This window comes from Mastigoproctus giganteus, chromosome 2, assembly GCF_048544385.1.
Source record: "Mastigoproctus giganteus isolate SK-2022 chromosome 2, ASM4854438v1, whole genome shotgun sequence".
Classification (NCBI taxonomy): domain Eukaryota; kingdom Metazoa; phylum Arthropoda; class Arachnida; order Uropygi; family Thelyphonidae; genus Mastigoproctus; species Mastigoproctus giganteus.
Window position 1 is genome coordinate 143948892 of NC_143576.1, and position 24852 is coordinate 143973743.

The 24852-nt window shown below is 39.6% G+C and overlaps 1 protein-coding gene across 2 annotated transcripts in view; it reads left to right on the forward strand.

Moving 5' to 3' along the window:
• Positions 1 to 243: 243 nt before the first annotated feature.
• LOC150089631 (tetratricopeptide repeat protein 1-like) overlaps positions 244 to 24852 on the forward strand; it is a 141198-nt gene continuing 116589 nt past the window's right edge. Inside the window, exon 1 of one of the 2 annotated variants that reach the window (XM_090368698.1) lies at positions 244 to 438. The gene's annotated coding sequence lies outside the window, so the exon portion shown is untranslated. Of the gene's footprint in view, positions 439 to 603; positions 685 to 24852 lie in introns of those variants that run through there. The other variant, XM_090368699.1, reaches the window with a different exon arrangement.

Below are 24852 nucleotides of genomic sequence, written 5' to 3' on the forward strand. Positions count from 1 at the left end.
CAGTAACACCAGACATAAAAACACAACAACCACCCTGTGTACTTGGTAGGAATACCCGTCACGAGGTGGAATCCCCCCCCCCCAATCAGGGAGAAATAATATAATAATAATATCCAGAAAATCATCCCTTGTCCAGAAATATTTTTAGTGATTTTCAAGAAATTTGCTTTGTTTCGTTATATAAGCGCATAGTGGCGCTCATTAACTATGCGTACTAATCAAAAGTTTTGATTTTTGGTTTTGTATTTAATTTTAAGTAATCTGAAACTTCAGTTTCTGTGTTATTTTTAATTGTATAATTCAAATAATTGAATTATAATATATTTATATGGACTGCGATTTTTCGTGTGATGACTGAGTGAAAAGCCAGCCCATAAAAATCCAGAACTAAATACAACTAATATAACAGCGGTGGCAGTTCTGCTGTGGAATTCAGAGGTAGGATCTATGATTTTGTATCGTTTTTTTTTTTTTTTTTTTTAATTGAACAGATTATGATGGGAGCAATGTCAAAAGCCATCGTACAATCTTAATGAATTAGTTCCACACAGCGATAAATGGCTATGCATTTTTGGTGAATACAGCCATTTAATAGGCGGAGCAGCTGTTTACAGGTCGATCGTGACATATCTTACTGATATGTCTAATGATGATAAGCGTTATTGCAGAATTTATCCGGACTCTGTATGTGCTAATCTAATTTATTTATTTATTTTTTTAATTATTTAGCCACTGAGAGAATGAATTAAGAGAATGAATGAATGAACTTTTGTAGTACTAGTAGTATGTGATGCAAGAAAGCAAGTGTATGAGCTTATGCAGCATCAGCCAAAAAAAAACAAAAAAAAAAAACATTCCTTCTAAATGCCTGTCCAGTTCCTCCTTAAATTTATTCAGCTTATTAACTTCCACAACGACAGATGGAAGTTTGTTCCAGCAATTAACCACCTGATGGCTAAAGGCAAATTTCTGCACATCTATTCTACATCTGACTTTTCTTAATTTGAATTTATGCCCCCTTAGGTTCGTAATCTAAACAAGTGAAAGGAACCCATCAGAATTCAGAGTGTTCAATCCATTCAAGGCCTTATACACCTCAATCAGATCACTACGCAGGTGCCTGGTCTCTAGCCACTGCAATTTGCAAAACTTAAGCCTCTCTTGGTAAGAGGATCCCTTCATTCCCTTCACCAAACTTGTTGCCCTTCTCTGTACACGCTCAAGTAAATCGACATCCTTCCTAAAATGAGGCCTCCAGACCTGTACGCAGTACTCAAGGTGTGGCCTGACCTTTGCCTTATACAGAGGGACAATCACCTCTTTTTCCCTGCTAGCAAAATTCCTATATATCATTGACAAAATCCCATGACCTGCCCTGGCAGCCTGTCTGCATTGCTCAGAAAACTTCATATCTGACTGCACAATTACTCCCAGGTCTTTTTCGTTTTCTACCACCTTAAGTGTAGTTCCACACAGTTGGTACTTTTCTCTCGGGATACTTCTACCCATATGCAGTACTTTGCATTTGTCTAGGTTAAACTTCAGTTGCCACTTCTTAGCCCATCTGCCCAAATTATCTAGATCCTGTTGCAGTAGCACACTGCCATTACTGTCATTAACAACCCTGCCAGCCTTTGTTTCATCTGCAAACTTCAACACTAAGCCTGATATACCTTCATCAATATCATTGATAAATATACAAAACAACAGTGGACCCAACACCGAACCCTGTGGGACTCCACTAATAACATTAGTCCACGAAGAGCAGCACCCATTGATTACCACCCTCTGTCTTCACTCACTTAACCATCCTTTTATCAATTGCAGGAACTTACCCTTAATACCATTCTGCTCCAATTTGTACAGTAGTCTTCCACGCGCAACAGTGTTAAAAGCTTTCCTGAAATCCAAATATACGATATCAAAATTATTTTTTGCATCCAGTTCCTTTGTAACCACATCATAATATCCTATCAAATTTGTCAGACAAGACTCTCCCTTAACAAACCCATGCTGTGTCTGAATTATTGCTGCAGTCTTGTCTGGATGATCCTGCAATGCATCTTTAACCAGTGACTCCATTATTTTACCTGGAACAGAAGTTAAACTAACTGGTCTGTAATTACTCGTGTCACCCTTCGATCCCCCTTTGTGAATTGGGGATACATTTTCACATCTCTAGTCTGTGGGGACTTCCTCTGAGTCCAAGGATGCTCTTATAATTATGGCTAAGGGTTTGCTTAGTTGCTTTGCCACCTCCTTTAATATAGCTGGATAGAACCCATCCACCCCAGGTGCTTTTCTTATGTTTAACTTCAACAATTTCTCCTCCACTTTGCTCTCAGTTATTACAAAATCATTAAGTACCCTGCTACAATTTGATACCCTTCTGCCATTTTCAAACCTTAATAATTCCTCATGTGTGACTGTAGATGCAAAATACTCATTCAGTTTGTTTGCTACCTGAGCAGGATCATCAACAGTCGAACCATCGATGTCAAGTGTAACAATCAGATTCATCCCCTTCCTTTTAGAGTTTATATAAGTAAAGAAATCCTTGCTGTTTTCTTTTTTGCCAAAGATTTCTCATAACCTGCCTTCGCCTGCCTAATCTCCTTTGTGACCTGATTACAGACTAGCTTATATCTGCCATAGGCTTCTGAGTGCCTTGGTAATTTATATGCATCCCATGCATTTTTCTTCTCTGTTACGAGTCTCATTAGTTCATTTGATAACCATTTAGGGCTAAACCTTGAACCATATTTCTTAATAGGTACGAAACTTTTAGTAGCATCCACGATTAACTCCTTGAATGCTTCCCACTTAGAATTTACTGTTGGTAACATCGTCAGTTGATTCCACTGTACAGAATTTAAAAACTGTCTGAGACCACTGTACTCACCTTTACGGAAGCAAAAACCCTTTCCTTTACCACTGATCTGATGGTAATTAAATCTTTAAGTAAATCCCACATCAGAACACTGTGATCACTGCCACCTAGTGGTTCCTTTATCTGCAAATTCTTAATACACGAATGATCACTGCTGATAACCAGATCAAGAGTATTACTCTCTCTGGTTGCCTCTTGAACATGCTGCTGCAGAAAACAATCATCCAATAAATCCACAAAGTCTGACTAGTGTGTGAGTGACCAACCCTCAAGTTCCAGTCAATATCTGAGAAGTTAAAATCCCCCATTATAAGACATTCTGATTTACTAGCCTACTCTATTTCTCTGTACAATTGTTCATTGTACTCATTTGAGTCATTAGGCCTATAACACACTCCTACTCTTATTTTTGCTTTTGCAGTGCTTATGTCACACCAAACTGACTCAACAGTGCACTGTTCATCTATATCAACTTCTGTTGTGTGGTGCACTTCTTTTGATTTTGTTTTTCTTAATTAACAGCATAACACCTCCTCCCTTCCTATCCTGTCTATCCTTTCTGTACACATTGTACTCCCCAAATTCCAGTTCTGCACTCCTTATATCTGAGTGACACCACGTCTCTGCTATCCCAATACACGTGGAATTAAAAGATGCTGTATTCACGTTCATCTAACGTGTAATTACCATTGAACTCGATGTAATTTTACCTTTTTTGCTGTAGTGCCAGTGGTTCAAGGACCAGGATTGGACCGGCAGGTTTTAGCCCTATCTGAATCATTTTTTTTACTAACAACTATTAGTCTTGGATCCAAATTTTATGGTGACCCCGGGAGCAATTTCCGCCGACATTCTGGGGCAGTTTCCCTGGCAGAGGTATAGTTAAATCCTCCATAGTAGTAGTGGCATGTGATGCAAGAAAGCAAGTGTATGAGCTTATGCAGCATCAGCCAAAAAAAAAAAAATCACACCATTCCCTCCAAATGCCTGTCCAGTTCCTCCTTAAATTTATTTAACCTATCAACTTCCACAACGACAGATGGAAGTTTGTTCCAGCAATTAACCACCCGCTGGCTAAAGGCAAATTTCCGCACATCTATTCTACATCTGTCTTTTCTTAATTTGAATTTATGCCACCCTTAGGTTCGTAATCTGAACAAGTGGAAGGATCCCATCAGAATTCAGCGTGCTCAATTCTGATGGGATCAGATCACTGCGCAGGTGCCTAGTCTCCAGCCACTGCAATTTGCAGAACTTAAGCCTCTCTTGGTAAGAGGATCCCTTCATTCCCTTCACCAATATTGTTGCCCTTCTCTGTACATGCTCAAGCAAATCTACATCCTTCCTAAAATGAGGCCTCCAGACCTGTACGCAGTACTCAAGGTGTGGTCTGACCATTGCCTTATACAGAGGGACAATTACCTCTTTTTCTCTGCTAGCAAAATTCCTATATATCATTGACAAAACCCCATGACCTGCCCTGGCAGCCTGTCTGCATTGCTCAGAAAACTTCATATCTGACTGCACAATTACTCCCAGGTCTTTTTCATTTTCTACCACCTTAAGTGTAGTACCACACAGTTGGTATATTTCTCTGGGGTTACTTCTACCCATATGCAGTACTTTGCATTTGTCAAGGTTAAACTTCAGTTGCCACTTCTTAGCCCATCTGCCCAAATTATCTAGATCCTGTTGCAGTAACACACTGCCATTACTGTCATTAACAACCTGCCAACCTTTGTAACATCTGCAAACTGTATCATCTGTAATGACCTAGCACAGATTGTTCATTTAACTACAAGAATATCAGACAATCCTAATCATACAGCCAATACGCTCGATCTTTTTCTCACAAACAACCCTTCTAAGTACAAGGTTGAAGTGAGAGGTCCTTTAGGCACTTCAGATCACAACTTGGTGATTGTCTCTTCTCCAATGGAGCCTTTATCTCATGGCTATTCCCAACCTCGTATTGTTTGGCATTACAAGAATGCAAAATGGGATGACCTGCGAGACTTCTTTTCCTTGGTCTGATTACTGTTTCAAAACTTCTGATGTCAACGTTTGCTCAGATCGTGTCAGTGAAATTATTCTTGCAGGAATGGAATCCTTTATCCCACACTCCACTTTAAAATCTCGTCCTTTATCTAAACCTTGGTTTTCCAATAAATGTGCTAAGGCTGTCCAAGAGAAGAACGTTGCATATCGTAATTGGCTTGTTTCTAATTCTTCAGTTTCATTTTCTGCCTACACCAAAGCTCGCAACAATTGTAAAGCAGTTATTAATCAGTCCAAACTAGAGTTTGAACAGGCTAAGAGTAGAAAACTTGCTTCTTGCCCTAATGGTAGCCGAGCATTCTGGTCTCTTGCCAAAGCTATTGGCCGCAACTTTTGCCCATCTCTGCTCCCACCTGTGTAAAAACCAGATGGTTCTATTGTCACTTCAGCCAAGGACAAAGCTGACCTGCTAGCATCCCATTTTTCTTCCAGCTCATGTATTAATGACCTTGGTAAAACACCTCCCACAATTCCTAACACACTCCATTCAATGCCTCCTGTGGTCTTCCGTCAAAAGGATATCAGAAGGATTTTGATGAATCTTGATGCCACGAAAGCTCCAGGTCCTGATGGTATTTCTCCACTTGTTCTCAAAACCTGTGCTCCTGAACTTACTCCTATTTTTGCCGCCTTTTTTCACTTTTTTATTCCAAAGGTGTTTTTCCTTCTGCTTGGAAATTTGCTCATATCCAGCCAGTTCCTAAAAAGGGTGACAAATCCCTCCCATCCAATTACCGTCCCATTGCAATTACTTCTACTCTTTCTAAAGTAATGGAGAAATCAATTAACCGCCAACTTTTAAACTACCTAGAAACCTTCCATCTGATCAATGATCGCCAGTATGGATTCCGTCAGTGTCGATCCACTGGTGATATTCTGGCTTATGTTACCCATTTATGGACTAATTCAGTGGAAAGGTTCGGTGAAACAGAAGTAGTTGCTCTTGACATCTCAAAGGCTTTTGATCATGTTTGGCATAAAGGTCTTCTAAACAAGCTTCCATCTTTTGGTTTGCCAACTGTTTTTAGTAATTGGTTATCCAGTTTTCTCTCTGATCGCTCACTGAGGGTGATGGTAGATGGCTCTCTGTCTTCTAACTTCTCCACTAATGCCGGTGTCCCCCAAGGTTCAGTTCTTTCCCCCACTCTTTTCCTCTTGTATATCAATGACCTTCTTCCATTGACTGGAAATCCTATCCATAGTTTTGCCGATGATAGCACATTGTATTCAACTTTCCATTTTGAGAAACCTTGCCCTGCTCAATCAGCTTCAACTTCTCGAAAATCTGCTGCCAATTCCTTAAATGGCGATCTTCAGGTAATTCTCCAGTGGGGCAAAGACAACTTAGTTGATTTCAACCCTTCTAAAACTCAATCTTGTCTTATATCTCGCAAAAAGGATTCTTCTGCTCCTATGCTTATCTTTATTGACACTCCGATTTCTAGGCAAAATGATATCTCTTTTGGGGATTACCCTGACTTCTAATCTCTCTTGGCACAAGCACATTACAAATATTGCTTCCTCTGCATCTAAAAAACTTGGTTTTCTCTTTCGCTCTCGCCGTTACTTTTCTTCCAAACAGCTGCTCCCTCTGTATAAATTGCAAATCTGCCCTGCCATGGAATATTGTTCCCACATCTGGGGTGGTGCCCCCAAAACCTCTCTCAGGCTTCTTGATTCCATTCAGAAGAGGGCAGTTAGGTTAATTAATGATTCATCTCTAACAGAGTCTCTCCACTCGCTTTCTCATAGACGCACTGTTTCTGCTGCATGCCTCTTCTACAGATACTTCCATGGGCACTGTTCTTCTGAATTGGCTTCTATAATTCCCGCTCTCTCTTTCAAAACAGTCCGAACACGTGCTGCCACCAGCCAACATCCATTTACTGTCCAACTTCAAACCCACAGAACCAACTTTTCATCTTCCTCATTTATTCATTCAACTGCCGTTTTCTGGAACAACCTTCCTTCATACGTATTTCCTGAAAACTACAATCTACAGCAGTTCAAGTCCAATATCAACAAATATCTTCTTTCGTCTTCTCAATCTCCAACCCAAGCACGGTACTAAGTACTATAGGTTCTAATACCTCTCGTGTTTGGGGTTCTCATAAAAAAAAAAAAAAAAAAAAAAACTTCGACATTAAGCCTGATACACCTTCATCAATATTATTGATAAATATACAAAACAACAGAGGACCCAACACCGAATCCTGTGGGACTCCACTAATAACATTAGTCCACGAAGAGCAGCACCCATTAATTACCACCCTCTGGCTTCTCCCACTGAACCATCCTTTTATTCAATTTAGCAACTTACCCTTAATACCATTCTGCTCCAATTTGTACAATAGTCTTCCATGTGCAACAGTGTCAAAAGCTTTCCTGAAATTCAAATATATGATATCAGTATATGATATGATATCAGTTCCCTTGTAACCACATCATAATATCCTATCAAATTTGTCAAAAAAGACTTTCCCTAAACAAACCCATGCTGTGTCTGAATTATTGCTGCAGTCTTGTCTAGATGATCTTACAATGCATCTTTAACTAGTGACTTCATTATTTTACCCGGAACAGAAGTTAAACTTACTGGTCTGTAATTACTCGTGTCACCCTCCCATTCCCCTTTGTGAATTGGGGATACATTTGTCGCTTTGCTACAGGTAGTATTGTTATTTTATAACATAGGACTTGCTGCTAGTCGCAGTATTAAACCATAACCACATTATGACATTTGAATAGATATACAAATTTTTATTATTTATTTTTCTCTACATAGCAAGATAGCATGTTGGCTGTTTGTATGAACATGACGTCACTATGCTGCTGTACATATGAAGTAATGGTGCAGTAATTCTCTGTCAGTTTATTATACAAATAGCCATTTTGCTGCATGTTTCGCTAAAAAGCGTTATTTCACCAGAAATGATGATGTTGCACTTAATAACTTGAGTGAAATGACCCTTGTGGATAGTAGTGGTTATAATCACTCTCTATACCATTGTTGAAGGCACGAGTTTTGCATCCCCCCAAATAGGGAGGAATTTTTATGGGCTTCATTTTGTGCATTGTGGCTGACCAAGTTAGTCTCAGGTGAGGATTGTGAATCCCAGCCCCTCATAAAATGTATATATACAGGGTTGTTAAAATTAGTATCCCTATGTAGAGGACTCTGGGGGTGAGTTCTAAGGCTCGTACTGAAGGGAAATTTGGACAACAGGTACAATAAAGAATGCGCTTGCCATTTATTGGGAAAAAAAAAAAGTTACAGAATTTGTCACTGTATGGCGCGTAACTATCTTAGTTACGATTATGCAAGTAATGTAAATAATTGCCACAGTGCCACTACTCAGCTCTACTGTACTGTGTATAAAAGCAAAGCATTCTTCAAAATCATACACAGTAGATGTTTGCCTGCACTACAGCAGCAATGTCAACAATGATGCAGGAAAAGGTGCTATTAAGGAAGCTGTACTATCAGAACAGCAACAATGCAGCAGCGGCTATCAGAGAATTCAGGGGTCAGAAGTGCATAAGGCATGGACCTATGACTGTTTGTACTGTCAGAAAAATGATTGCGAAATTTGAAGCGACAGGGCATCTTGGTGTTCAACCAGGTAGAGGTCGAAAACGAGTGGACTCCTCTTGTGTTGAAGATGTGGCTATGGCTGTCGTGGATTTATCAAGTTAATCTCCATGTGGTAGCGGAATGTGCCAGCTGTTTCTCGTGAAGTGGACATGCTGTATTCCACTGTAAGGCTAGTAATGTGTCAGGTGTTGCGGTACTATCCTTACAAGATGCACATGCTATAGCAGCTAAAGCATGGTCATGCAGATATTTGTTTCACATACGCACTTCAGTTTCTGGCTGGAATGACAGTGGATATCACTTGGCCACGGAACATCCTTTGGAGTGATGAAGCCCACTTCTGCTTAATTTAAGTGGACAAGTGAATACGCACAACTGTCACATTTGGGCAACAGAAAACCCTCAAGTTATCCAAGAGGTCCCGTTGCATTCTCCAAAAGTGACAGTGTGGTGTGGATTTACAGCCACATTCATGATTGGGCCATATTTTTTTGAACAGGTAACACCGACTGGACCCCACACCTGTTCCGTCACTGGATAATGATATTATGAAATGTTGGCAAATTTTGCAATACCCGAGCTGTAACAACGTGGGTGCCTTCAGGATACCATATTCACGCAAGATGGTATGCCACACCACATCCACCGTTGTGTCCAAAGATTGCCAAGGCAACACTTTACAGACGAACAGGTCATCGGCCGTTGTTTCCAGACATCTTGGCCACCCCGATCACCAGACCTCACCCTGTGCGACTTCTGGTTGTGGGGTTTTTTTGAAGAACCAGGTGTAGCTGGAAGAATGTCAAACTCTGGCAGATCTGAAGGACAGCATTAGACATCATTTTCTGGCTATTCCAGTTGGCATGTTATGTTCTGTTGTAGAAAATGCTGTTCTTCGAATGGAAACTATTGACCAAAATGGAGGACACATTGAACAATTGTAGCCCTGTTCAAGTGATTTGTATTGCCACAGTGCCATATATAGTGATAAATTTTTTAGCTAATTTTTTTTCCAATAAATGGTGAGCGCATTCTTTATTGTACCTGTTGTCCAAATTTCTCTTCAGTACGAGCCTTAGAACTCGATCCAGAGCTCTCTTCATAGGGATACTTTAATTTTAACAACCCTGTATTTATCTCTATATTTTTATCTCAAAATCTAGAGATACACACACATATACACGTATAGACATACACATGCATAGCTTTAATTCTTTGGTTCAAAAACAAATAGGAAGCAATTTCTTTAGTGGTTAAATTTTAACTATTAAATAGATATGAGCAGGTGAATTTATGATGCCCATAACCTCAGCATTTAATATCTTGAATTACAGTGAATTCACACCATGTGTGAATCTAACAAAATTGAAGAATGAGCACCTTAGAAATTAAAAATACCATACCACCAGACTTGCTACCTTAGTGAGGTGAAGGGAAAGTAAAGAGTGAGAGGACTGGCACTTTCACCTCTCATCTAAATTGTAATCACTGTAGTTTAAGGTAAATTAAATTCTTGAATTATGAGAACAGAAGAGGACATATGAAAAAATCTCTTGGAAGGGGCACAATTTGTAGGCATGCAGCTCCACTTTAGAATGTACCTGTTAACAGTGCTGCCAGAATTGCAAAAGCCAAGAAAAGTTGCATACAATATAGACAGACTGTTCAGCATATGGAATGTGAATGAAACACAGATAAAAACTTCATTGCAGGATTATATTAATTCTTCTTTTTCTACATTCTTTAAAAAAAAAAAAAAAAAAAAAACAAGAGAACAACAAAACTTTGCTCATTTTTGATAACTCCAGTGGGACATCCAGTTAACTGGGAGGATCTGGTCAGTAGTGTTCAGGTTGTTTATTAGCTATAATAGCGAATTTGCCTAAACATGTTTTTGTTATTACAAGTTACTGCAGTTGGAATTCACTGCTGCCTTCAAAGATTGCTACTGCCACCACACTAGCAGATTGCAAAATTTCACATACTGTATGTCAAATTTTCAAGAGTTAATATCACACAGGAGCCCGGGGGGAACCCTCGGTGTCGTCAGACAACTAACACAGTCTATCATCTCTGTGCATCCCCATTTCACAAAGGGGGATGAAAGAGTGACATGGGTAATTACAGATCTGTTAGCTTAACTTTTTGTTCCAGGGAAAATATTGAAATCACTGGTTAAAGAAGTAATACAGGACCATCTATAGAGGACAGCAGTTATACTTCAGACACGGCATGGGTTTGTTAAGGGAAGCTCGGACACAGCATAGGTTTGTTAAGGGGAAGTCTTGTCTGACTAATCTGATTGGGTACTATGATGTAGTCACAAAGGAACTGGATGCAAAGAATAACTTTGATATCATATATTTGGATCTTAGAAAAGCCTTTACTGTTGCACACGGAAGACTGCTGCACAAATTGGAGCAGTGTAGTATTGGAGGAAAATTGCAGCTATGGATAAAGGGATGGTTGAGTGGGAGAAGACAGAGTGGTAATCAACGGACACTGCTCTTCATAGACTAATGTTATTAGTGGAGTCCCTCAGGGTTCAGTGTTAGGTCCATTGTTGTTTTCTGTATTTCTAAATGACGATAGTGATATTGATGATGGTATATCAGGCTTAATGTCCAAGTTTGCAGACGATACGAAGGTTGACAGGGTTGTTAACAACACTAATGACAGTACACTGCTGCAACAGAATCTAGAAAAGTCGAGCAGATTGGCTGAGAGGTGGCAAATAAAGTTTAACATTGACAAATGTAAAGTACTACATATGGGAAGCAGTAATCCCAGAGTAATGTATCAACTCTGTGGTACCACACTGACAGTGGTAGAGATTGAAATGGACTTGGGGGAAATTGTGCAGGCAGATATGAAGTTTTCTGAGCAGTGCAGATGGTCTGCAAGAGTAGCTCATGGAGTCTTGTCAATGATATACAGGAATTTTTCTAGCAGGGATAAGGAGGTGATTATCCCCTTGTATAAGGCAATGGTCAGGTCACACCTTGAGTACTGTATACAGTCTTGAGGCCTCATTTTAAGAAGGATGTAGAGCTGTTGGAACGAGTACAGAGAAGAGCAACAAGATAAGTGAATGGAACAAAGAGTTGCAAAGAAAGGCTTAAGTTTTGCAAATTACAGTGTCTGCAGACTAGGCACCTGCGAGGTGATCTGATTGAGGTGTATAAAGCCTTGAATGGTTTGAGCATGCTCAATGCTGATGGGATTCTTCCTCTTGCTCAGAATAATTGTCTGAGAGGGCATAAATTCAAACTGAAGAAAGGCGGTTGTAGGATAGATGTTGGGAAGTTTGCCTTTAGCCAGTGGGTGGTTGATTAGCATTAGTAGAGGCATTTGATGCAAGCTTATGCAGCATCAGCCAAAAAAAAAAAAAAAAAATAAATAAATCAAAAATAACCACTTCCACTTCACCCCTCTGTTCGTTTGAAATGCCTGTCCAGCTGAGCCTTCAACTTATTTAGGTTATCAACTTGCACGACAAGGGATGGAAGTCTGTTCCACAAACCAACCACCCGTTGGCTAAAGGCAAAATTCCTCACGTCTATCCTACATCCGTCTTTCCTCAATTTGAATTTATGCCCTCTCAGGTGATTATTCTGAGCAAGAGGAAGAATCCCATCAGCATTGAGCATGGTCAAACCATTCAAGGCTTTATACACCTCTATCAGATCACCTCGCTGGTGCCTAGTCTCCAGACACTCTAATTTGCAAAACTTAAGCCTTTCTTCGTAAGAGCATCCTTTTGTTCCATTCACTAATCTTGTTGCCCTTCTCTGTACTCGTTCCAGCATCCCTACATCCTTCTTGAAATGAGGCCTCTAGACCTGTATACAGTACTCTAGGTGTGGCCTCACCATTGCCTTATACAAGGGAATAATCATCTCCTTGTCCCTGCTAGAAAAATTCTTATATATCATCAACAATACACCATGAGCTACTCTTTTAGCCCGTCTGCACTGCTCAGAAAACTTCATATCTGCCTGCACAACCACCTCCAGGTCCGTTTCATTCTCTACCACTGTCAGTGTAGTACCACAGAGTTGATATGTTGCTCTGGGGTTGCTGTTTCCCATATGTCGTACTTTACATTTGTCAATGTTAAACTTCATTTGCCACCTGTAAACCCATCTGCTCAACCTTTCCAGATCGTGTTGCAGTAGCGTAGTGTCCTTGACAACTCTGTCAACCTTCGTATCGTCTGCAAACTTGGACATTAAGCTTGATATACCATCATCAATATCATTTATAAATACAGAAAACAATAATGGACCCAATACTGAACCCTGAGGGACTCCACTAATAACATTAGCCCACGATGAGCAGTGTCCATTGATTACCACTCTGTCTTCTCCCCCTCAACCACCCCTTTATCCATAGCAGCAGTTTGCCTCCAATGCCACACTGCTCCAATTTGTGCAGCAGTCTTCCATGTGCAACAGTATCAAAAGCCTTTCTAAGTATCCAAGTATATAATATCAAAGTTATTCCCTGCATCCAGTTCTTTTGTGACTGCATCATAGTATCCAATCAAATTGGTCAGGCAAGACTTCCTCTTAACAAAAGCATGCTGTGTCTGAGCTATAATTGAAGTCTTGTCTAGATGATCCTGCAGTGCTTCTTTAACCAGTGCCCCCATTAATTTTCCGGGAACAGAAGTTAAACTAACAGGTCAGTAATTACTTGTGTCGCCCTTTGATCCTCCTTTGTGAATTGGGGTCACATTTGCACATCTCCAGTCCATGGGTACTTCCCCTGAGTCCAAGGAAGCCCTCATAATTATGGCTAAAGGTTTGCTTACTTCCTTTGCTGCCTCCTTTAATATAACTGGATAGATCCCATCCACCCCAGGTGCCTTTCTTGTATTTATCTTCAACAATTTCTCCTCCACTTTACTCTCAGTTATTACAAGATTCTCTAGCTTACTGCCAGAGTTGAATATACCCCTGGCATTCCCCTCGCTGAATAACTCCTCATGTGTGAATGTCGACGCAAAATATTCATTTAGTTTGTTAGCTACCTGAGCAGGCTCATCAACAGTTGACCCATCGATATCAAGTGGACCAATCTGATTCATCCCCTTCCTTCTAGAATTTACATAAGTGAAGAACTCTTTGCCATTTTTCTTTGCATCCCTTGCCAAAGATTTCTCGTAATCTGCCTTCGCCTGCCTAACCTCCTTTGTAACTTGGTTACAGATCAACTTGTATCTATCATAGGCTTCTGTGTCACGTGTTAATTTGTATGTATCCCATGCATTTTTCTTCTCTGCCATATGTCTCATTAGTTCATCTGACATCCACTTAGGCCTACACCTTGAACAGTATTTCTTAGTTGGTATGTAAAGCCTAGTAGCTTCCAAGATAAGTTCTTTGAATGCTTCCCATTTTGAATTTGCTGTTGGTAACATCATCAGTTGGTCCCACTGTATAGAATTTAAATACTGTCTCAGTCCATCGTAGTCGCCTTTACGAAAGCAATAACCCTTCCCTTTACCCCTAATGGTAGTTACCTCTTTGAGTAAATCCCACTTCAGCACACTGTGATCACTGCCACCTAGTGGTTCATTTACCTGCAGATTCTTAATGCATGAAGAATCACTACTGATAATCAAATCAAGAGTATTACTCCCTCTAGTTGCCTCTCGAACATGCTGATGTAGAAAACAATCATCCAATAAATCCACAAAAGCCTTGCTAGTGTGTGAGTGACCAGCCCCCAAATTCCAGTCAATATCTGGGAAATTAAAATCCCCCATTATAAGACTCTCTGATTTACTGACCCACTCTATTTCCCTGTACAGTTACTTATGTAGGATAGACGTGCGGAAATTTGCCTTTAGCCAGCGAGTGGTTGGTTGGTGGAACAGACTTCCATCCCTTGTCGTGGAAGTTGATAGCCTAAATAAGTTTAAGGCTCAGCTGGACAGGTATTTTGAACGAACAGAGGGGTGAAGTGGAAGTTGTTTTTTTTTTTTTTTTTTTGTCTGATGCTGCATAAGCTTGCTTTCTTGCATCAAATGCCTCTACTAATGCTAATGCTAATCATCATACTCATCAAAGTCATTAGGCCTATAGCACACTCACACTCCTACTCTCAATTTTGATCTCCCAATGCTTATGTCACACCAAACTGACTCGACACTGCACTGTCCAGCAATGTCGACTGGCTTCACTTCCTTGGATTTTGTGTTTTTTAACTAATAGCATAACCCCTCCTCCCTTCCTATCCTGTCTATCCTTTCTTTAGACACTGTACTCCCCAAATTCCAGATCTGCATTCCTTATATCTGTGTGACACCACATCTCTGAAATCCCCACAATATCTGCCTTTGATGTTTTGAGCAATACCTCAAATTCATCAAATTTATTTACTAAACTCCTAGCATTGGTGTACACGCAAGTATACATGCACCTGTTCTTTTTCTTAGCTACCCTAACACAACCAATGTGTTTACTTGTACTCCAATGATTCCCAGCAGTCTCTGAAATATCCTGCATCTTATTTTCCAGGCTGCGGCTCATTCCAATAGAAGCGGTGCAAGAATCACTTTCACCTCTGCCAGTGGCTACTATTAATCTATTAGTCCTTGTATCCCCCAATCTAGCAATTTTCCAACCCACCTAACACTGCCTCGATAGCATCAGCAAACATTCTTGCACCCTTTCTATTTAAGTGTATCCCATCCCTGTAGAAGTAGTCTCTACTGTTAACAAGTACAAGATTGGTGGAACAAACTTCCATTTGCCGTTATAGAAGTTCATAGCTTAAATAGATTAAAGGCAGAACTTGACAAACATTTGAAGTGAGTGGATGGGTGAAAAGGGGTTTTTTTTTTTTTTTTTTTTTTTTGGCTGATGCTATATAAGCATGCTTTCTTGCATCATGTGCCTTTGCTAATTTTGTCTGAATTGTTGGTTACTATAGTGCAGTCGCAAAGGAACTGGTTGGAAAAAATAAATTTGATATCATATACTTGGATTTCAAGAAAGCTTCTGAATCACATAAAAGACTGCTGCACAAATTGGAACAGTGTGTCATTAAGGGCAGGTTACTGCTATGGATAAAAGGATGGTTGAGTCGGAGAAGACAGAGTAGTTATCAGGAAACACTGCTGTTGATGGGCTAATGTTATTAGTGGAGTCCCACCAGGTTTCGGTGCTGGGCCATTCTGTATTTATTAATGATATTGATGAAGGTATATCAGGGCTCATTAGCATTAGTACAGGCATATAATGCAAGAAAGCAAGCTTATACAGCATTAGCCAAAAAAAAAAACCCACCTCATTTCACCCACCCATTTGCTCCAAAAGTTTTTCCAGTTCTTCCTTGAATTTATTTAAGCTATCAACTTCCACAATGACTGATGTAAGTTTGTTCAAACAATCAACCATCTGCTCGCTAAAGGCAAATTTCCACACATCTATTCTAGAACTGTATTTCCTCAATTTGAATGTATTCCCCTTCAGATGTGTAATCTGAACGAGAAGAAGAATCCCAACAGCATTAAGATTGCTCAAACCATACACCTTATCATAGGGCTTACACACCTTAATCAGGTCACCACAGGTACCTAGTCTTCCGACACTGCAATTTGCAGAACTTAAGTCTTTCTTGGTAAGAGCAACCCTTTGTTTCTCTCACAAATCTTGTTGCCCTTCTCTGTACTTGTTCCAACAGCTCTATATCCTTCCTAAAATGAGGCTTCCAGACCTGAATGCAGTACTCAAGATATGGCTGACCACTGCCTTATACAATGGGATAATCACCTCCTTATCTCTGCCAGCAAAATTCCTGTACATCATTGAGAAGACTGAGCTGCTCTGGTAGCCTGTTTGCACTGCTCGGAAAACTTCATATCTCACTGCACAATTACCCTCAGGTCTTTTTCATTTGCTACTACCCTGAGTATAGTACTGCACAGTAGGTACATTACTCTGGGGTTGCTCCTACCTATTTGTAGTACTTTGCATTTGTCACTGCTAAACTTCAGTTGCCACCTCTCAGTCCATCTGCCCAACTTTTCTAGATCCTGTTGCAGTTGCCTACTGTTATTAACAATCCTACCAACATTCATATTGTGTGCAAACTTGGACATTAAGCCTGATATACCTTTGTCAATATCATTGATAAATATAGAAAATAATAATGGCCCAACACCAAACCTTGGGAGACTCCAGTAATAACACTAGTCCATTTTGTCGATCAATTTGGCCCTGGAAAGATTGTGCAAGGCTCAAGGGGTAGAATTTTTTTAGCCTGGTCTGTACTTGTTAACAGGAGAGACTGCTTCTACAGGGATGGGATACACTTAAATAGAAAGGGTGCAAGAATGTTTGCTGATGCTATCGAGGCAGTGTTAGGTGGGTTGAAAAACTGCTAGATTGGGGGGGATACAAGGACTAATAGATTAACAGTAGCCACTGGCAGAGGTGAAAGTGATTCTTGCACTGCTTCTATTGGAATGAGCAGCAGCCTGGAAAATAAGATGCAGGATATTTCAGAGACTGCTGGGAATCATTGGGGTACAAGTAAACACATTGGCTGTGTTAGGGTGGCTAAGAAAAAGAACAGGTGCATGTATACTTGCGTGTACACCAATGCTAGGAGTTTACCTCAAATTCATCAAATTTATTTACTATTGTCCAAAACGTCAAAGGCAAATATTGTTGGGATTTCAGAGACGTGGTGTCACACAGATATAAGAAATGCAGAACTGGAATTTGGGGAGTACAATGTCTACAGAAAGGATAGGAAGGGAGGAGGGGGTTATGCTATTAGTTAAGAAACACATAAAATCCAAGGAAGTGAAGTCGACATTGCTGGACAGTGCAGTTTCGAGTCAGTTTGGTGTGACATAAGCATTGGGAGATCAAAATTGAGAGTAGGAGTGTGCTATAGGCCTAATGACTCTGATAAGTATAATAAGAAACTGTACAGGGAAATAGAGTGGACCAGTAAGAAATGCAGAAATAAGAAATGTAGAACTGGAATTTGGGGAGTACAATGTCTACAGAAAGGATAGGAAGGGAGGAGGGGTTATGCTATTAGTTAAGAAACACAAAATCCAAGGAAGTGAAGTCGACATTGCTGGACAGTGCAGTTTCGAGTCAGTTTGGTGTGACATAAGCATTGGGAGATCAAAATTGAGAGTAGGAGTGTGAGTGTGCTATAGGCCTAATGACTCTGATAAGTATAATAAGAAACTGTACAGGGAAATAGAGTGGGCCAGTAAATCAGAGAGTCTTATAATGGGGGATTTTAATTTCCCAGATATTGACTGGAATATGGGGGGGCTAGTCACTCACACACTAGCAAGGCTTTTGTGGATTTATTGGATGATTGTTTTCTATATCAGCATGTTCGGGAGGCAACTAGAGGGAGTAATACTCTTGATTTGATTATCAGTATTGATTCTTCATGCATTAAGAATCTGCAGGTAAATGAACCACTAGATGGCAGTGATCACAGTGTTCTGAAGTGGGATTTACTCAAGGAGGTAACTACCATCAGAGGTAAAGGGAAGGGTTTCTGCTCTCGTAAATGCGACTATGATGGTCTGAGACAGTATTTAAATTCTATACAGCGGGACCAACTGATGATGTTACCAACAGCAAATTCAAAATGGGAAGCATTCAAAGAACTTATCTTGGAAGCTACTAGGCTTTACATACCAGCTAAGAAATATTGTTCAAGGTTTAGGCCTAAATGGATGTCAGATGAACTAATGAGACATATGGCAGAGAAGAAAAATGCATGGGATACATACAAATTAACATGTGACACAGAAGCCTATGTTAGATACAAGTTGATCCGTAACCAAGTTACAAAGGATGTTAAGCAGGTGAAGGCAGATTACTAGAAATCTTTGGCAAGGGATGCAAAGAAAAACAGCAAAGAGTTCTTTACTTATGTAAACTCTAGAAGGAAGGGGATGAATCAGATTGGTCCACTTGATATCGATGGGTCAACTGTTGATGATCCTGCTCAGATAGCTAACAAACTATTTTGTTAGCTACCTGTTAACAAACAGCTCACTGAATATTTTGCATCGACATTCACACAGGAGGAGTTATTCAGCGAGTTGAATGCCAGAGGTGTATTCAACTCTGGCAGTAAGCTAGAGAATCTTGTAATAACTGAGAATAAAGTGGAGGAGAAATTGTTGAAGATAAACACAAGAAAGGCACCTGGGGTGGATGGGACCCATCCACCCCAGGATGGATGGGAGGCAGCAAAGGAAGTAAGCAAACCCTTAGCCATAATTATGAGAGCTTCCTTGGATTCAGGGGAGGTACCCATGGACTGGAGATGTGCAAATGTGACCCCAATTCACAAAGGAGGATCAAAGGCTGACGCAAGTAATTATAGACCTGTGAGTTTAACTTCTGTTCCCGGAAAATTAATGGAGGCACTGGTTAAAGAAGGACTGCAGGACATCTAGACAAGACTTCAGTTATAGCTTGGACACAGCATGGTTTTGTTCAGGGGAAGTCTTACCTGACCAATTTGATTGGATACTATGATGCAGTCACAAAGGAACTGAATGCAGGGAATAACTTTGATATTATATACTTGGATCTTAGAAAGGCTTTTGATACTGTTGCACATGGAAGACTGCTGCACAAATTGGAGCAGTGTGGCATTGGAGGCAAATTGCTGCTATGGATAAAGGGGTGGTTGAGGGGGAGAAGACAGAGAGTGGTAATCAATGGACACTGCTCATCGTGGGCTAATGTTATTAGTGGAGTCCCTCAGGGTTCAGTATTGGGTCCATTATTGTTTTCTGTATTTATAAATGATATTGATGATGGTATATCAAGCTTAATGTCCAAGTTTGCAGACGATACAAAGGTTGGCAGGGTTGTTGAGGACACTATGCTGCTGCAACAGGATCTGGAAAGGTTGAGCAGATGGGCTGAGAGGTGGCAAATGAAGTTTAACATTGACAAATGTAAAGTACTACATATGGGAAACAACAACCCCCAGAGCAACGTATCAACTCTGTGGTACTACCTGACAGTGGTAGAGAATGAAAGGGACCTGGGGGGTAGTTGTGCAGGCAGATATGAAGTTCTCTGAGCAGTGCAGACCAGCTGCAAGAGTAGCTCATGGTGTATTGTCCCTTGTATAAGGCAATGGTCAGGCCACACCTAGAGTACTGTATACAGGTCTGGAGGCCTCATTTCAAGAAGGATGTAGAGCTGCTGGAACAAGCACAGAGAAGGGCAACAAGATTAGTGAATTGAACAAATGGGTGCTCTTACGAAGAAAGGCCTAAGTTTTTCCGATTACAGTGTCTGGAGACTAGGCACCAGCGAGGTGATCTGATAGACGTGTATAAAGCCTTGAATGGTTTGAGCATGCTCAATGCTGATGGGATTCTTCCTCTTGCTCAGAATAATCACCTGCGAGGGCATGAATTCAAATTGCGGAAATTTGCCTTTAGCCAGCGGGTGGTTGGTTGGTGGAACAGACGTCCATCCCTTGTCGTCGAAGTTGATAGCCTAAATAAGTTTAAGGCTTAGCTGGACAGGTATTTCGAACGAAAGTGGGGTGAAGTGGAAGTGGGTTTTTTTTTATTTATTTATTTTTTTTTTTTTTTGGGCTGATGCTGCATAAGCTTGCTTTCTTGAATCAAATGCCTCTACTAATGCTAATGCTAAAGAGCAGTGTCCATTGATTATCACTGGACACTGCTCTTTAGCATTAGTAGAGCAGTGTCCATTGATTATCACTGTCTTCTCCCATTCAACCATCCCTTAATGCCATACTCCACTCTGTACAGCAGTCGTCCATGTGCAACAGTATCAAATGTTTTCCTGAAGTCCAAGTATGTGATATCAAAATTATTTTTTGCATCCAGTTTCTTTGTGACTGCATTGTAGTATCCAATTAAATTGGTCAGAGAAGACTTCCATTAACAAACGCTGTGTACAGAACTATAACTACAATCTTGTCTAGATGATCCTGCAATGCTTCTTGACTCCATTAATTTTCCCACAACAGAAGTTAAACTAACAGCTCTGTAATTGCTCATCACCCTTAAATTCCCTTTTGTGAATTGGGGATATATTTGCACATCTCCAGTCCATGGGGACTTCCCCTAAATCCAAAGATATTCTCATAATTATGGCTAAGGGTTTGCTTCCTTTCTTTGCTGGCTCCTTTAATATAACTGGATAGATCCCATCCACCCCAGGTGCCTTTCTTATGTTTACTTTACTCACAGTTATTACAAAATCATTTAGATCCCTGTTACAGTTTAATAAACTTCTGGTCTCTACTTCCTCACAGAATTCCTCATGCGTAAATGTAGATGCAAAACATTCATTTGGTTTGTCCGCTACCTGAGCAGGATCTTCAGCTGTCGAACCATTGATATTAAGTGGACCAATCTGATTCATCCTGTTCCTTCTTTACTTCTGTAAACTCAAGAAGGAACAGGACCAACCTGATTCATCCTGTTCCTTCTTGAGTTTACAGAAGCAAAGTCGTTGCTGTTTATCTTTGCATCGTTGCCAAGGATCTCTTGTAATCTGCCTTTGCTTGCCTAACTTCCTTTGTCCAAGTTAGCAGTCAATAGAAAGGTTGGCAGGGCAGTTAATGATGGTATGCTACTTGCAACAGGATCGAGAAAACTTAGGCAGATGGACTGAGAAATGAAAATTGAAGTTTTAACATTGACAAGTGCAAAGTAATGCATCTAGGTAGCAGTAACCTCAGAGTAATATACAGACTATATGATACTACTCTTGGTAGTGGAAAATGAATAAGACCTGTGGGTAATTGTGCAATCAAATGTGAAATTCTCTGAGCAGTGCAGACAAGCTGCCAGGACAGCTTATATGGTTTTGTCAATGATATACAGGAATTAGCATTAGCATTAGTAGAGGCATTTGATGCAAGAAAGCAAGCTTATGCAGCATCAGCCAAAAAAAAAAAAAAAACCCACTTCCACTTCACCCCTCTGTTCGTTCAAAAAATCTGTCCAGCTGAGCCTTAAACTTATTTAGGCTATCAACCTCCACCACAAGGGATGGAAGTCTGTTCCACCAACCAACCACCCGCTGGCTAAAGGCAAATTTCCGCACATCTAAGGATAGACGTGCGGAAATTTATCCCTGCTAGAAAAAGGATTTTCTACCAGGGATAAGGAGGTGATTATCGCCTTGTGTAAGGCATGGTCAGGCCACACCTTGAGTACTGTATACAGATCTGGAGGCCTCATTTTAAGAACGATGTTGGGCTGGAATGGGTACAGAGAAGGGCAACAAGATTGGTGAGGGGAACAAAGTGGTGCTTTTACCACAAAAGGCTTCAGTTCTGAAAATTGCAGCATCCTAGTCTAGTTGCCTGTGAGGTGATCTGGTTGAGGTGTTTAAGGCTTTGAGTGGATTGAGCAAGCTCAATGGTAATGGAAATTTTTCACTTGCTTATACTAAGCACATGATGGAGCATAAATTCAAATTGAAGGATGGTTTCAGAATGGATGTAGAAGTTTGCCTTTAGCATCATGTGGTTGATTGGTGGAACAAACATCCATCTGTTGTCATGGAAGTGGAGAGCTTAAATAAATTGAAAGAACTAGACAAAGTATTGAAGGAAAGAGATGAATTTAAAAAAAAAATTTTTTTTTTTTTTTTGGTGATGCTGTGTAAGCTTGCTTTATTGCATCATTTGCTTTTACTAATACTACTTATACACCAGGATGATCGAATGGTCAGAAGAGTTTAAAAGATAAAGGTGCATGGCAGTACACCTAGCAAAGTTGTTAACAAGCTACCCACACCTTTTACTGGAACCAACAGATACCTGTTTTCACACCTCTGTATCACTGAACATGAAAAAGACAGAAGATTAAGATTTGGATTTCTGTAAGGCTGAACTGTTGAGACAAAACATACCAAATTTCATTTCCCTGGGATGAACCACTGTCCTTCTGTCTAAAAAATTGTAGTTTTTGCTGCCTGATTGATGCATTAATTCACTCACTGATCAATATTCTAACATATTTCTGATTAAGTTAGAGACTTGAAGTTTGGTACAGTTATAGGATAGAAATGGGAAAGTAATAAAACTTCCTGGTAATGGGAAAATAACCCATTACCAGAAAGATATCAAAGATTTCCACACATTAGATTTGCAGAAATTTGCCTTTAGCCAGCAGGTGGTTGATTGCTGGGACAAACTTCCATCTGTCGTTTTAGAAGTTGACAGCTTATATAAATTCAAGGCAGAACTACACAAACATTTGGAGCAAATGGATGGGTGAAATGAGAAGGTTGTTTTTTTTGTTGGCTGATGCTATATAAGCTTGCTTTCTTGTATCATATGCCTCTGCTAATGCTAATAAATAAAACTATGACAAGTTATCTGGAGGCTGCATGCATTAAAATAAGAACATGAGTGCTAGTTTTTAATTTATACAAATGATTCATATGTATTAATTAAAACTAAGTGTGCACTTAGTTTGTGCACACCTTCGTGCACTGCAGACCATTATTTGTTATATGTGACCCTGTGTTACTGTGGTACCTGCTATTATTTAAACATGGATCATTTGTTTGCTTGGCGTAGAGAAGAAAATGATATTCAGCTGATTGTAATTTGTCAATATAATTTAGCGTGTTAATGTGTTGAAAGTTTAATAACTCTACAAAAAGATTTGATATCTTAACAAAAAACAAACTTTAAAAAAAAAAAGTGAGCCATGTTCTTTTGCGAGTTTTGCAAAACTCTCCACCATGAAAAGGTTTGAGATCAAACAGTGATGCCAAGTTCATCATAACCTAAGCCAGTGGTGTCCAACCTATGGCCTGCAGGCTGGATATGGCTCGCAAATTATTTTTATACTGCCCATGTTGAGAGTGAACTAAAACAGCATTTTAAATTTTGTTAATTATCAAAAAAAGTTTCTCGTTTAATGTTTTGTTCAGTAAATGTAATATTATGTATTGTACTTAATAAAATTTTTGAATATTTAAAATTTTAGGTGTATCATTATTTATTTATTCACCTTAATATTGAAAATCAGTGATCATTTTTGGGTCGTAAATTTTCTAAAGTAAGCATTTAAAAGCAAAAGTAAGGTATTTTAAAAAAAACAAAACAAAAGTAAGTCATATTTTTATAATTTTAATAAAATCTAAAAAATAAATCACTCACATAGGTTTGTTGCACATAAGTGTTGGGAATTTGCATTTTTTATATATAGGCTGAAAATAAAAAATGGTAACATGAAAACAGAAACTCCCTTTTACATTTAACCAAATATGGAAAATATAACACCCTAATTTTTTTGGAATCACTCAGTGCAGCCCATGAAACAAGTCTAACTTTCAATATAGCCCTTGTATAGGAAACCACCTACCTAAGCCATGAAAAGCATTTATTATCAAAAGGTGAGTAAAGTTCGTTATGGGCTCAGCCATGAAAAGCTTTGTGATAAAAAAAATTATCAAAGTTTGCTGTTGGCTAACCAGAGTAAAAGTTTGTCATACACTTGGCAGATTATCATCTTATGAACCTGGAATGGACTGAAATTTAAATAATGTGGTGAATCTGCCAAGTGTATGACAAACTTTTTATCAGGTTGGCCAATAAGACTTGGCATAACTTTTTCATTTAAGTGCTTTTCATGGCTGTCTATAATGAACTTGGCTCAACATTTTGAAATCAGTGCTTTTCATGGCTGATGAAACTTGCTATGATGAGCTTGCGTCACTGTTTGATCTCATACTTTTTCACAGTGGAGGTTTATACAAAGCTTGCAAAAGAACTTGGCTCACTCTTACAATTTTTTTGTTGAGATAGCATATACAAGAAACAGCACTATATTTAGCAGTCATATGGGCTTGAACTGTGGTCACTCAGTGCATGTACTTATGCACTCTTGTGCCTGCCTACTTGGCTATAGCAGCCTTCTTAGAGTACATCCTTGCCATAAATAGAAAACTAGTTATACTGGAGAAAGCAGTTCAATTTGACCATGGCTGTCATATTTGCATACGATCATTTTTTCATGTGCTGCTGGCTAGACATTTAGAAATTTGGATTTTTACCTAGTGAGTGAGGTACCAAGCTGGGTAATAGGGCAGTTTTAGATTTTTTTTAACTAAAAGTATATCAGAACATGATCACAAATAATGATATGTGAATATAATATGGTAGTACTCAGTCCTCGACAATTTGTTTCATATCCAAGCTGCTCCTGCAAAACTTAAGCACCAGATTTGAATTAAAAAATCATAGCATTCTTAAAAAAATGAATGAAAAAAATAAATCCTCCCAT